At 41.9% G+C, this 15,041-nt stretch overlaps 2 protein-coding genes and 1 long non-coding RNA gene across 3 annotated transcripts in view; 2 read left to right on the top strand and 1 right to left on the bottom strand.

Annotated features, from left to right (window-relative positions):
• LOC148123655 (vomeronasal type-2 receptor 26-like) overlaps window positions 1-15,041 on the top strand; it is a 247,112-nt gene that overhangs the window by 118,257 nt on the left and 113,814 nt on the right. The window lies entirely within an intron of this gene.
• LOC148123656 (vomeronasal type-2 receptor 26-like) overlaps window positions 1-15,041 on the bottom strand; it is a 148,485-nt gene that overhangs the window by 24,075 nt on the left and 109,369 nt on the right. The gene's annotated exons all lie outside the window — the stretch shown is intronic.
• The window catches only part of LOC148123657 (uncharacterized), a 133,298-nt gene that overhangs the window by 17,751 nt on the left and 100,506 nt on the right, over window positions 1-15,041 (top strand). The gene's annotated exons all lie outside the window — the stretch shown is intronic.

Raw genomic sequence — 15,041 nt, 5'->3', positions numbered from 1 at the left:
CCATTTTCCTTCAAAAATCTTTTCTCCTTAAAACCTCCTCTCTTTATTCTCTTAACTTTTTTTTTATTCTTTTTTTCCCCCTCGGTCTCTTTACTTTCTCTTTTTTTTTCACCCACGTAAACCTTTCCTTCCTCAATGTTTCGTTTCCCCCCCCCCCTTCTTTTTTTTTTCCATTTCCTTTTTTTTTTTTCCTTATTTTGGCCTCTCCCCTTCCTCTTTTTTTTTTTTTTTTTTTTTAATTTTTTTTTTTCGTTTATCTTTTTCTTTTTTCTTGGTGTTTATCTTTTATCTTTCTTTATCTTTTTTGGAAAAAAAGAATTAAAAAATTTTAACCTTAGGTCAAAAAAAAAAAAAAAAAAAAAAAAATTTGGTTCCCCCCCCTTCTTGGGGGATCTAAAAAAAAAAAAAAAAAAAAAAAAACCAAAAAAAAATTGGTTCGGTAAAAAAAAAAATTAAAATTAAAAATAAAAAATTTTGGGGTGGTAAATTGTTTGCTCTTTTCGTTTGTTATTATTCAAAAAAACCCTTAAATTGGTGTTTCCCCTCTGTATAAGTTCTGTCCTATTCCCTTGTTTCCAAACTTGTATAAGATGTTTTACAGGTGGCATTTCCCCCCCCCGACAAGAATGGCAAGAATGTTTAAAAACAAATCTGAAAAATGCTGGAAATGTCATCAGATACCTGGCTCATACTACCATATGTAGTGAGGACGCTACTTGTGAGGACGCTAGAAAATATTGGACTAAAATCCGCATATGGTTGGAAAAAATGACAAAGACACATATAGACTTGAAACCAGAGATTTTTTTATTGGGAATCTTACCTGATATATATAATAAAAATTTGAAGTATTTGATTGTAAATATATTAACAACGGCTAGGATTGTATTTGCTAAGAACTGGAAGAGTGAGAAAACTCCATCAGAAGAAGAAATTATTAAGAAAATATTGGATTGTGCTGAAATGAGTAAATTGACATTTGAAATCAGAGAACAAGAAGATAAACAATTTTATGAAGTTTGGGATCTTTTTTATCAATGGTTAGATAATAAAACATAATGATAGAATATTCGATTTAGCATAAAATTTTTTTTCTTCTTCTTGATATTATCTTTATAAAACATTATCAAGATAGATTTGGTATGATCTTATGATTTATTGCAAAATAAATTAAGCAAATTATAGTTATCTCGTTAAAATATGAATTGACAAAATTATAAATGATTTTTTGGGGGGATGATATTAGGTTATACAATTATTGATTGATAATATGAGCTATTATGTAATATAATTATACTAGTGACTAGGAAATGGATGCACAAAAAAAGTGGTAAACCAATCGATGCACTGTATGTAAATTTATGAAGAAGGATATTTTTATGTTTTTTGTGTTATGTTTATGTTTATTTTGTTATGTATGCTTATGCTTGTTATTAAAAAAAACAAAATAAAAACAAAGAGATGAACTGGCAGATTTATTGAAAATTCAAGTTACGAATAAGGTTAAATATTTGGGGATATATTTGATGTCAAGATGTACTACATTGAAAGAGAATAACTATATTAAACTTAAACAACAGATAGCATTTGATTTGAAAAAATGGGAAAATCTACAATTGTCATTGATAGGTAGAATTTCAACAATCAAGATGAATATTTTACCCAGAATTTTATATTTATTCCAAACCATACCAATCAGGCTTGGTAAAGAATACTTTGAAGAATTAAATAAAATTGTGTTGAAGTTTATATGGCAAGGTAAGAAAGCCAGAATAAAATTAAAACTTCTGCAAGATGCTAGAATTAGAGGAGGTTTTGGCCTTCCGAATTGGGAGTTGTATTACCAAGCTGCAAATTTAATGTGGATTAAGAAAGACTAGATTGTTGACTTTAGAGGGGCATGATTTATTACTGGGATGGCATGCTTTTCTGTGGTATAAGGGAACCAAATCGCAGGGCTATTTTAGAAGGCATTATATAAGGGAGTCTTTATGGTTGAATTGGGAGAAAATTAAGAGAAAATGTTACTTGAAAATCCCAGTCTGGTTATCAACTATTGAAGCTTTTTCTTATCCTATAATATATGAGAAGGAACAAACAGTTAGATATGGGGAAATATTGGATGAAAAGAGTGAACTTAAAACAATGCAAAAACTAGAAGAACAAGGCATAAAGATGAATTGGTTTTCATATGCGCAAATACATTCAAGGTATCTTATAGATTCTAAAGCGGAGGGATTTTATGATAAATTGACTGATTTAGACAGGATCTTGACAGGTACTGATGAAAAAATGATTAAAAAATTATACACTTATTTGTTGGAAATTTTATTAGAGGAGGAACAAGTTAAAGAAACGATGATTGTTTGGGGGAAGAATTTTGGATATGGGATTGATTTGGAGAATTGGGAAAAATTGTGGTCTCAAAATTATAAAATGACAATGTCAACAGCTTATAAAGAAAACTTGTATAAGATGTTTTACAGGTGGCATTTCCCCCCGACAAGAATTGCAAGAATGTTTAAGAACAAATCTGAAAAATGTTGGAAATGTCATCAGATACCTGGCTCATACTACCATATGTGGTGGACTTGTGAGGACGCTAGAAAATATTGGACTAAAATTCGCATATGGTTGGAAAAAATGACAAAGACACATATAGACTTGAAACCAGAGATTTTTTTTATTGGGAATCTTACCTGATATATATAATAAAAATTTGAAGTATTTGATTGTAAATATATTAACAGCGGCTAGGATTGTATTTGCTAAGAACTGGAAGAGTGAGAAAACTCCATCAGAAGAAGAAACTATTAAGAAAATATTGGATTGTGCTGAAAGGAGTAAATTGACATTTGAAATCAGAGAACAAGAAGATAAACAATTTTATGAAGTTTGGGATCTTTTTTATCAATGGTTAGATAATAAAACATAATGATAGAATATTCAGATTTAGTATAAATTTTTTTTCTTGATATTATCTTTATAAAACATTATCAAGATAGATTTGGTATGATCTTATGATTTATTGCAAAATAAATTAAGTAAACTATAGTTATCTCGTTAAAATATGAATTAACAAAATTATAGATAAATGATTTTTTTTAGTGATGATATTAGGTTATACAATTATTGATTGATAATATGAGCTATTATGTAATATAATTATACCAGTGACTAGGAAATGGATGCACAAAAAAAAGTGGTAAACCAATCGATGCACTGTATGTAAATTCATGAAGAAGGATATTTTTAAGTTTTTTGTGGTATGTTTATGTTTATCTTGTTATGTATGCTTATGGTTATTTGTTATTAAAAAAAATTTATATATAAAAAAAAGAACCAGCTAAACTAATAAGTTTAATATAGATTAATAAAAGCAAGGAGAGACATTGGTAACTTCATTATTATTACTATTAGGCAAATATATATTGTTTATTTTTATTTTTAAAATAAATATTAAGGATTATATTTGAAATAATTGAAATGAAATAAAAAGATGTTTAGATTGAGATTAATGAAAGAATTTAGAATTAAACTTTATTACTATTTATTAGGCAAGTACATATTGTTTATCCTTATGTTTAAAAATAAATACTAAAGGATTATTTTTGAAATAATTGAAATGAAACAAAATTGATTGAGATTAATGAAAGAGGCTAGAATTAATGTGTTCGTTTCTCTCCTTACTGAAAATCTGGAATGGAAAAGGTAATAATAGAATTAAGTATGCATATATCAATGTATAATGTCTGTCATATTTGTATGTAAAGATGATGACCCGGAAATATGTTGTCCACTAAAAAGAGATTTTTGTTTTTAATGTGAAAAACTGAATAAAGTCTATTTTAATAAAAAAAAAAAAACACATAGAGGAGCGTTTAAATGCAACAGATTACAATTTGGCATCAGCCTGGCCCCCGGCGTTTTCCAGAGTCTAATGGAACGCCTCCTCCAAAGATTAAAAAGGGTGGTTCCCTACTTCGATGATGTACTAATATCAGCCGAAAATAAAAAAACAACTAAAGGACCGATTAAGGGCACTCTTGTTAGAATTTAGAGAAGCAGGTGTCAGCCTTCAAGATGATCTCTTCTACATCTTTTCTACTGCTATGCATCTTTCTCACTGCTCTCCATCTTTCGGCTGTCATTAGTAATGGGGGGAGGGGGAATTGGAGGGGAAGAAAGCGGGAGGTGTTACATTCCTGTGCAGTAAATGAGAAGGAGGAGGGGGAGTATAAATTCCTGTTCTTAAGTTTCCATTTCCTTGCCTAGCTTTTTCTTTCCTTTGCGCAGCTGCGAAGTTTTATCAAAATATGTCAAAGTCAACGGACAGAGGCCTCATCACCACCTGAAGATGCCCACATGATCATATTCAGAACTTTTAATTGGAAGAGACTTCTGGACATTATGGGGTGGGAACAATTCCATCCCTTTGTATATGTGATCTGCGCACCAAATTCTTTAGATTCAGAATTCTACCTGTAGCTTCCACTTTGAATTTCAGTAAAAGAAAAAACTTTGCTCTAACCATTGGAGTCTGAGTGTTTCTTTCTTGGATTTTGAATGGAGCGCAGACTGACATTATTCTGAATCTCGCTATCAGCCCACCCAGAGAAAATATCAACTTTTCTTCCGAGGGGGTTTCACATCATGTCATCTCCAGCTAGTGAAGAAGACGACCAGGGAGCTGTGGGGGGGCAGTTGATGCTGCTACCAGAGGTGCCAGCCGCCGATCTGCTAGCCGACCTTACTCTGGAGGAAGTTCCAGCTGAGAGGGCCAGATGGTCATTGGGTGTTGAATGGAGGGATCCCAAAGACCTCCCCCCTCCTGGAATCACCGTAACCCGAAGATGTGCGAGAGAGCAGCTGTGGCAAGAAAGGGAAGAGAGGGAATGCATGCTGGATCAAGCCAGACAGCTCCTCAATGATGCTTTTGAGAAGCCTCACATCGGTCCAAGGTATGAAGGGGAAGGGGGAGCAGTTTCAGCCAGGGGCAGCCGGGCTGCCCCCACCTCCTAGCTCAGCCTACACCAGCTCAGTCCCCAGCAGGAGGTGTGATCCCTGGAAGATGCAGAGCCCTCAACCTGCCTCCATTGGAAGTGAAATTTGTTGGAAATCCCAAGGATTTGGGTTTCTTCCTGGCACAAGTTTGGAGCTATATGGAAGAATATGAGGGAGAATTCACTTCTGAAGCAGCCAAGGTGAGATGTGTTACCAGGGCCCTGGAGGGAATAGCAGCAGAGTGGATGGTGACTTTGTATAATGACAACTCCCCCCAACTGTGGAATCTCAATGTCTTCATGACTGCATTGAGGAGAAAGCGGGAGGTGTTAGATTCCTGTGCGGTAAATGAGAAGGAGGAGGGGGAGTATAAATTCCTGTTCTTAAGTTTCCATTTCCTTGCCTAGCTTTTTCTTTCCTTTGCGCAGCTGCGAAGTTTTCTCAAAATATGTCAAGGTCAACGGACAGAGGCCGCATCACCACCTGAAGATGCCCACATGATCATATTCAGAACTTTTAATTGGAAGAGTCTTTTGGACTTTGGGGGATGGGAACAACTCCATCCCTTTGTATATGTGATCTGCACACCAAATTCTTTAGATTCAGAATTCTACCTGTAGCTTCCACTTTGAATTTCAGTAAAAGAAAAAAAACTTTGCTCTAACCATTGGAGTCTGAGTATTTCTTTCTTGGATTTTGAATGAAGCACAGACTGACAGCAGGACTCAAAGTTAAAAAAGAAAAATGCCAACTTGTCACAAATCAGGTCGAGTTCCTAGGATACCTTATTGATGAAGCAGGAATCCACCCCACACACAAAAAATAAGAGCAATAAAAGAAGCTCCCAGACCCAAAAACATAACGGATTTACAGGCATTTTTGGGACTGATTAATTTTTATCATGTCTTTCTGCCACAGAAGGCAATAGTAGCGGAACCACTGCACAGACTACTCGATAAAAAAGCCATCTGGAAATGGGGCCACCAAGAAGAAGCTGCATTCTAAAAAATCAAAGACTTAATCACATCTAAATCTGTGTTGATCCAATACAGTGACACACTACCCCTGACTGTCACCTGCGATGCTTCACCTTTCGGCATAGGCACTATACTTAGCCACACACTACCAGACGGCAGAGAAGCACCGATCGCCTTTTATTCCCAAACATTGTCCAAGACCGAAAGGAACTACAGGTAACTGGACAGGGAAGCCTTGGCAGCCATCTCGGGGGTGAAACGTTTCCATGAATACCTATACGGTAGGACTTTTTCCTTAATTACCACCCACAAACCACTGTTGGGAATTCTGATGGGAGACAGGGCCACCCCCAACATCCTGTCTCCAAGAATGACAAGATGGTCAGAATTTCTCGCAGCCTATAATTACAAACTCATTCATCGACCAGGAAAAGCCATACCCCACGCAGATGCATTAAGTGCATTCACCACTACCAGGTAACGATGACGATCCAGCTCCCACCACACATACCCTACAAATTGAAACGATTCCAAATTGGCCCATCACCGCCTTGGACATCGCAAGAGAAACAGCTAAAGATGCACTGATGGCCCGGATACTGAACTGGGTAGGACGGGGCTGGCCAGAAAACGAAAAGACCGAGACTTTTAAACCTTTTAAACACTGGCAAACTGAATTGTCAATTGAAAAAGGATGCATATTGTGGGGAGATCAGGTGGTTGTTCCAAAAAAATTACAAGAAGACGTGTTAAATATGTTACATGAGGGACACCCGGGCATGGTAAAGTTGAAGTCCCTGGCCAGAAGCTACGTTTGGTGGCCAGAAATAGATAAAGACATTGAAACCTGGGTCAAAACATGTAACAAATGCCAGTCACCCAGACCCACTCCCCCTTCGGCACCGGTCCTTGACTGGGAGACACCCAGAGGCCCCTGGTCAAGGATCCATATGGACTTTGCTGGCCCCACAAAGGGATATACTTATTTAATCATTGTGGATGCCTACTCCAACTGGTTAGAAGTTATCATCATGAATTCAACAACAACGGAAGCCGTCACCAAAGAATTAAAGAAACTCTTCACCACCCACGGTCTACCAGATGTAGTAGTATCGGACAATGAACCACAGTTTACAGCTTTGGCTTTTGAACAATTCCTCGCAGAACAAGGAATAAGACATGCTTTGACAGCGTCAGCTCATCCGGTAGCGAACGGAAGGGCGGAACACATGGTTCATTACACCAAAGAAGCACTAGAAAAGCTTGAAGGAAATGACATGCAAGAAAAAATCAACAACATGCTCACCATCCAACATATAACTCCATGCATGGCAACAAACAAGAGCCCAGCTGAACTGTTAATGGGAAAGGAAGTTACGCTCCTACTTGGACAGACTGCACCCTACTTACAACCCCGAAAAACCACCAGACTCTTCCAGTAAGTACCGCTCCTTCTTGCCAGGAGACCTAGTATATGCAAAAAATCTTACCAGAGAACCGTTGTGGTTACCGGCAACAATCACTCAAATCACAGGTCCCCGATCATACCAACGAGAAACAGCTGACGGCAGAACATGGAAACGACACATCAATCAACAACGGTCACGACATGTCGAACGCAACACCAACAATTCCCGAAACATGGAGCAAACTGTTGTGGAGCGACGGAATAAGACGAGGCATAGACCAGAGCATACAACGAACAGTCTTTATTCAGGGAATAAAGGGTTGTCGTGTCTGCCAGCTAACAAGGCAGACTGCAAGCGAACAACGGCTGGCTCCGTTCAACAGCCGGCTTTTATAGCCGATTGTCAAACAGAGCCAACCAATGGGAGCTGTGAATGCTCCCGCCCAAACAGCGGACCTGGTTGGAAACCCCAACCAGTCCTAAAGACATAACACTCCTCCCCCCTAGCTGGGCACATGCATAGTCTTTGAGGTATGAGGGTGGACTTCGCTGGTGGCTGGAACGTCGTGGCTCAGGAACGCTGCTGGTGGGCATCGAGTCCCCGGTGCAAGACTCCGAAATCGCCGGAACGCCCTCTAGCGGTGGCGTAGGACCCGGGGAACGGGGTGACTCTCCTTGTTCGGGTAGGTTCGGCAGAATGGCTCGGTCTGGTCGGTCGACGCTCCTGCAGGGTGGATGTGATGGGGACTCGGGTCGACAGTCCAGGTTCGTCCTCGGCTTGGTCTGTTCGAATGGAGGTGGCTGGTCCCCCAGGAAACTCCCTTCTGGAACTCGGGTGAGGACTTGAGGGCCGGCTGGTGGAATTGGTTCATCGCTGGTCCGGTCATTCCGCCACCTGCGAAGTTGATCTAGGTGTCTCCGCCATACGCGACCATCCTCCAACTGGACCCGGTACGATCTTGGGCCCGTGATGGCTACGATTTGCCCGGGCACCCACAAGGGATCTCCTGCATAGTTTCTTGCAAAGACTGGATCCTGCAAGGCAAAGTCTCGTACCTGGCTGTCAGATCCCAAGGGTGTGCCAGGGCAGTAGTGCGGGTGTAGCCTGTCAAGAGTAGTTCTTAATTGTCTCCCCATTAAGAGTTCAGCCGGGGACTTGTTGGTGCTAGTGCAAGGAGTTGTATGCTGGCTAAGGAGAAAATGGGATAACTTGGAATGCCAGTTTTCCTGACCGAGTCTGGCTAGCGCCTCCTTAGCCGTCCTGACTGCTCTCTCTGCCATCCCATTACTGGCAGGGTGAAAGGGGGCCGTGAGGGCGTGTCTAATGCCCAGATTCGTGACATACATGCTAAATTCGCAGGACATGAACTGCGGCCCATTGTCCGAGACTATCGTGTCAGGAAGCCCATGAGTTACGAAAATTCGGGTCAGGGCCTTAACGACTGCCTGTGTGGTGGTTGTGGGTAGCAAGGCAACGTCAATCCATTTTGAATACAAGTCCACAACCACCAAGAAAGTCTTGCCGTACACAGGCCCGGCCAGGTCTATGTGTAAACGGGACCACGGGGCATTGGCGCTTTCCCACTTAGTGGGTGGAGCCGCTGGTGGGGCTGCCCTAGACTCCTGACAGGGTTTACATGAGCTTACCCACTCTGCAATCTGCTCGTCCATTCCGGGCCACCATACGTAACTGCGCGCCAATGCCTTCATTCGCACGATACCTGGATGGCCCTCGTGCAGCACCTTCAATACTGGTATGCGAAGAGAGGTTGGGATAATGACTCTGGTGCCCCACAGCAAACATCCCTGGAGTCTAGATAATTCCTGTTGGCGTGTTTTAAACGGAATAAAGTCAGTTGCATACTTTGTTTCTGGCCACCCCCTCCCCACCCAGTCCAGAACCTGGGCGATTGTTTTATCTCTCTTGGAGTGTGCCGCGATGTCATCTGCAGTCACCGGTAGCTTAAATTCGTTGAGTTCGAAGATTGCGTGCACCGGAGCTGGGTCCTCGACTGGTGTCGGTAAGGGGCAGCGGCTGAGGGCGTCTGCATGGCTTAAAGTCTTACTGGGGCGATAGACCAGTTTGAAAGAGTAGGCCGCTAGGAACAACGTCCATCTCATCATCCTGGGGGACAGTACTTGCGGTGTTTGCCTGTCTCCCGATAAGAGCCCCAGAAGTGGCTTGTGATCGGTGATGAGTTCAAAATGGTGACCAAAAAGGAATTCGTGAAATTTTTTGACAGCTGCAACTGCTGCGAGGGCCTCCTTGTCGATCTGGCTGTAGTTTCTTTCAGTCATTGAAAGGGTCCTGGAGAAAAAAGCAATTGGCGCTTCGGTGCCATTAGGAAGTCTGTGACTAAGAACGGCTCCAATCCCGAAGGGGGATGCATCAGCAGCCAGCACTAAAGGGAGGCGTTGGTTGAACTGAATTAAAACAGCGTCAGAGGTGAGCAGAGACTTGACCTCTTTGAAGGCATGGGATTCTTTGGGGCCCCAGTGCCACGGAGAGTCTTTATCTAATAACCTGTGCAAAGGTTCAGCGACTGAAGCTTTATGTGGTAAGAATGAGGCATAGAAATTTAATAGGCCCAGGAAGGCTTGTAGTTCCGTTTTATTGGTAGGAGTGGGTGCCTCGTTGATGGCTTTTACTTTTGACTCCACTGGGTGGATGCCTGAGGTGTCTAGCCTGTATCCTAGAAAGTCCACCTGTTTAGTGGTGATGGTGCACTTCTCCCGCTTGAGTTTGAGACCATGCTGTCTGAACTTCTCCAAAACTGACCTAACACTCTGTAGGAGTTGGGGCCTATCCCTAGCGGAGACCAGAATATTGTCAAAGTAGGGAACTACCCCAGGGAGTCCTTGGAGAATTCTCTCCATCAGCGACTGAAAGATACCTGGGGCCACACTAACACCAAATTGGAGGCGTTTACACCTGAATGCCCCTCTGTGGGTTACTATGGTTTGCAAGTCTGCTGTGTGGTTGTCGACAGGGAATTGCTGATATGCCTGCGACATGTCTAATTTGGCAAAAATGTTGCCGGGTTCAAAAGTGTGCAATAGGTGTTGGATGACTGGCACGGGGTATGCGCTAACCTGAAGATAACGGTTAAGGGAAGTCTTGTAATCAGCACAAATTCTCAAACTACCGTCCTTTTTTAACGGGGTGACTATGGGGGTCTCCCACTTGGCGAAATCTGTGGGTTCAATTACTCCTTGCTTGAGGAGTTTGTCTAGTTCCACATCCAATTTGGGGCGGATGGCGAAAGGTACTCTGCGGAATTTCAGGCAGACTGGGACTGCCTGGGGGTCTACGGAGAAAGAGATGGGTGTGCCATTGTAGCAGCCCAACTCGCTACTGAAAACATCGGAATAATCTGAGAACAATGTGTCTACATCGGAAGTTGAGACAGCATGAATTCCCATTATATTAAGGCCGAGATAGGGGAACCAATCTAACCCCAAAAGACTAGGGAGGGTACTGTTAACCACCACTAAAGGCAGATGGCCTTTGAAGGTTTGGAATTTAACAAGGAACTTGCCTTTCCAGAGGACAGGGATGTTCTTGCCTTGATAGTCTCTCAGGGTGAGGTGGCACTTTTGCAGCTGCTTCCTGGTCAGTCTGGGTTGAATCTTTTTCAGCGTGTCCCAGGAGATGATTGAGAGCGCTGAGCCGGTATCCACCTCCATGATGCAAGGTTTACCTTCTAGGGAGAGAGAAAGCTTAATTTTATTTGGAGTTTGAGAAGTGTGGTTGGCATGGTAACACGTGTAACAGTCTTCTACTGGCCTTTGGAGGCTAGGAGATGGAGGAAACTTCTGGGGCGGAGCGCGTGCTGCCTGGCAGACTCTTGCAAGGTGACCCTTCTTGTGGCAGTTTAGACAACTGGCGTTTCTAAACCTACAAGATGCCCGGGAATGGGAACCCCCGCAGGTTAGGCACAAAAGGTTCTGTTGTGGGCCACTGCTGTTTCTCCGCCTCGCTCCTACCTGTGGCTGTTTAAGCTGCTTGAGGCGATGGACATCTGCACTTTCAGATGGGTCATCTTCGCTCAACACCTCCTCTGAGTGGACTGTGAAGGTGGTGGTTTTTTGTGTCGTGCCCTGAATCTCAGCTGCTGACTGAGCGGATAGTTCAGCAGCTAGGGCTTCATCTACTGCTTGGGAAAGATTTAGATCCTTCCGGGCCAGCAGGCGTCGTTTGAGCCACTGATCCCTTACCCCGCAGACGAGTTGGTCGAGAAGCATGTCGTCTAAGTAATTCTTGAATTCGCATTGTAGGGCGGCCGTTCTCAGGGCGGCCATGTACTGATTGATGGATTCCCCCTCTGCTTGCTTCCTCATTCTGAACGCGTAGCGTCTTGCGATCTGGGAAGGTTTGGGGGAGTAATGGTTCAAGAGTGTTTCTTGTAACTCACTCCATGGGACGTTCTTGATGTCACGCGGTGCAAAAAGTGCTGTGGCCGTATCGAAGACCGTTGCCCCACAGTAGCTAAGGAAGTACGATTTCTTCCTGTGCTCTGCAGCGTCTGCTAACCCAATGGCATCGATGTAGTGGCTGAAACGATTCCTGTAAGAGTCCCATGTCTCCTCGTTGGGTGTGAATGGCTGAAACACCAGATTGGCATTCATCTTGGGCCCCTCGGTGTCGTTGGTAGACTGGGCTATCTCTCTGGCAGGTTGTGGCCCGGGGGCTGCGCTTATCATGTGTGCCGGCGGTCGCGGTTACAATGCTCTCGACTCGTTCCGTGACTCGGCCCTTGTGAGGGAAAAGCTCTGTGTTTTGCGCTCTCTGTGCTCGTGGCGGCTGCAGCTAAGAGTGACTGCGGTGTCTTTGCCAGATTATTTGGACTCTTACAAGTGAGTGCAGCTAAAGGCACTGCTGTCACATGTCAGCCCAGGCCTCACCCCATGGCTCCGTAAAGCCAACACCATAGAAGTGGGAGATCAGGTGAACCTGTGGTGCAATGCTCACTGGGATCTCAGTCGCTCCAGGTCATCCAACCTAGTGAAGAGCACCAAAGAGAGCTTGCTGGCTTGGCCATGCTGTGACTTTGAGATACACACACACACAGAGAGAGAGAGACAGACAGACAGAAAGACAGAGAGACAAACAAACACACAGAGTGGGGGAGAGAGCGTGGAAATAGGGACCCGGCCGCTTCGCTATCACCCTTATCTTCTCTCACTGCTCCATTTTGTGAACCATCTATGGTTTAGTGTTGTGGCTCCGGGCTTGGATTCAGCTCCTGTGATTGATATGTGTTCAAGTGAAGACGTCATGGCAGAACAATATGAGCCGGCCTGGCTTACTGATTGGACTGATAACCAGGATGAGGAGATGGATGTGACAAAGGATGACAGACCTGATGTATTAGAATTGTCAGGACCTTTGACCTCCTCTGTTTCCTTATCTGATCAACAGCCGGGAATGGCTGACAGGGAAGTTTTGAGAGAGTCTTCTAGTGGAGATGAGAACTTGGAAAATTTGTGGTTAAATGTAAAAAATAGAAGACCGTTGAAAAGGCAAAATCAGCTGGAGCGAATGAGAAGGGCAAGTCAGTAAATTAGCACGTTGCCTTAATGAGTATAAAAGGACACAGCTGGGCTGGTACATTTTGCCAGGAACAAAATAACTATTTGAGTGAAGACGTTACGGCAAGGAGCTCTGAGGCTGGAGATTTATTGCCAGGACTAGTTTGTCGGACAGAGTAAAGATTTATGCTGTGGTTTCTGCCAGCTGTTATCTTGTAAGACTTCTTTCCGTTTGATTTATTTGTGAAACGGCTGCTTTCTGTTTTGTTTGTTTGAATTTTGAAGGGGAGTCATAACAGTTTAGTATCTCCTTCAAACTGGTGAGGAACCCACAAGGGCTGGGGAATGTGTCACTAAGAGGTCCAGGTTTGTTTGCTCCTTGTGCCCAAAATGGCAAAGAAAAAGGGGAATTCTGTTGAGCAGGGCCTGAATTCAGATGAATTTGAATCATGATTGGTTAGAGGTCCTTTTGGTCCCATTGGAGAGAAGCTTCATCCTGCTTGGGGAAAAGTGTCCCCTGAAAGGGCCGGTTCATAGTTGGGGAGGTTCTTAAAGAGACCCGACCTGGTCAGACTTATCCATGCCTCTCTTTTACACACACACACACACACACACACACACACCAACTTGGGGGGGAGGGGGAAGACAGGGAAAGATGCAGAGAGAGAGAGAGTGATACAGAGAGGGGAGAAAGAGAGAAAAAGAGGGAATGAGAGAGGAAAAGAGACAAGAAAGAAAACAGAAAGAGAAAGAAAAGAGAGAAAGGAAGCAAAAGGAAGAAAAGGGATAGGCAAAGACAGGGAGAGATGGAAGGAAGGAACAAAGAAAGAATAAGAAAGAAAGGGGGAGAATGGAGAAAGTGAATGAGATATATGAATGGATAGTTAAATACATGGAAGGAGGGAGGGAGGGAAAGAGAAAAAAGGGAGAGGAAGGAAAGATATAAACCCTGGTTTTGGAAGACTCTTTAAGCAGCAATCTTCAAACTCAGGAGCTTCATGTTGCAGATGGAAAACAGACGTGCAAAATCCTCTTTCAACCTCCTTCTTTGAGACCTGGGGATGCAGAAACCCATATCCCATGTTCCCCTGCCTCCCTTTCTTTTGTTTTAATAATTTTTATTTTTATATTTTAAAAAAACATCTTTTTGGGGAAACTGCGTGGTTCCAGGTTTTTACATTTCAATGCAAAATGACCATAGTTACATATTCATCTTTCATGTCCAATTTCATATTGTATTATTACTTATTCCATTTTCCTTTAAATATTCTCAAATATTCTTATATTCATTATACTTATCCAATTCCAATTCATAGAACTTATTTCATTTTTCCTTAAATATTCTCATATCTTGTTTTACAGTATTATCTAAGGTTCTTATTTCATTTCTATATTCAGTACATATATTTACTTTTATCTGTCACATTTGCAATTTCATCACATGCTATTATTCCATTCAGTGTTCAATAGGTTCCATCCTAATTCTAATAATCCAGACGTCCCCTTTAATTGTCAATTCGAGCTTGCCACCCCTTTGCCTTATCCACTCCCCCAATTTATTCCCTTTAAATCATTATAAAGTTTTACCATAGTACAGTCATTTTTTAATTATCACATTCTACATTAATAACAATCTAACTACTACATATCACACAAGTATTTATGTGTGTGTGTGTGTCAGATTCCGTATGGTATTTTTTTTCTCAATTACATTCTAAATCATCTATTTCAAAAATATTTATTCAATTTTGGAAACTGACAATAGTTTTTCCATTACAATTCTGCATTTTAACTTTATTCACTGCTTTATTAAATATAAATTAATATTCTTACAGTAAATTCCATTTCCATATCTATTTCAATTAAATCTATGTCTGGTTTAACAATAATCCTTAAAAGAAAAATATCAGTTCCATTCTTTTCCATTTTTAAATCTATGTTCTTATATATCACGACACGTTACCTTGCAGAATCCCCCTTCCTCTTCTTCTCCTATCCATTGTCTCTCATTCTCCTGACTGTATAATTTTTTTTCATTGTTGTTTGCTTTCCACTTCCCATCATTTTCTGGTCCTTTCTCTTAATTCCCCTTTTTTCCTTTATAATTTCTCTCCATTTCT

This window comes from Pseudonaja textilis, unplaced genomic scaffold (genome assembly GCF_049901715.1).
Source record: "Pseudonaja textilis isolate UNSWEBS1 unplaced genomic scaffold, rPseTex1.2 PTEXSCF26, whole genome shotgun sequence".
Taxonomy (NCBI): domain Eukaryota; kingdom Metazoa; phylum Chordata; class Lepidosauria; order Squamata; family Elapidae; genus Pseudonaja; species Pseudonaja textilis.
This window is presented reverse-complemented; position numbering and strand designations above follow the sequence as displayed.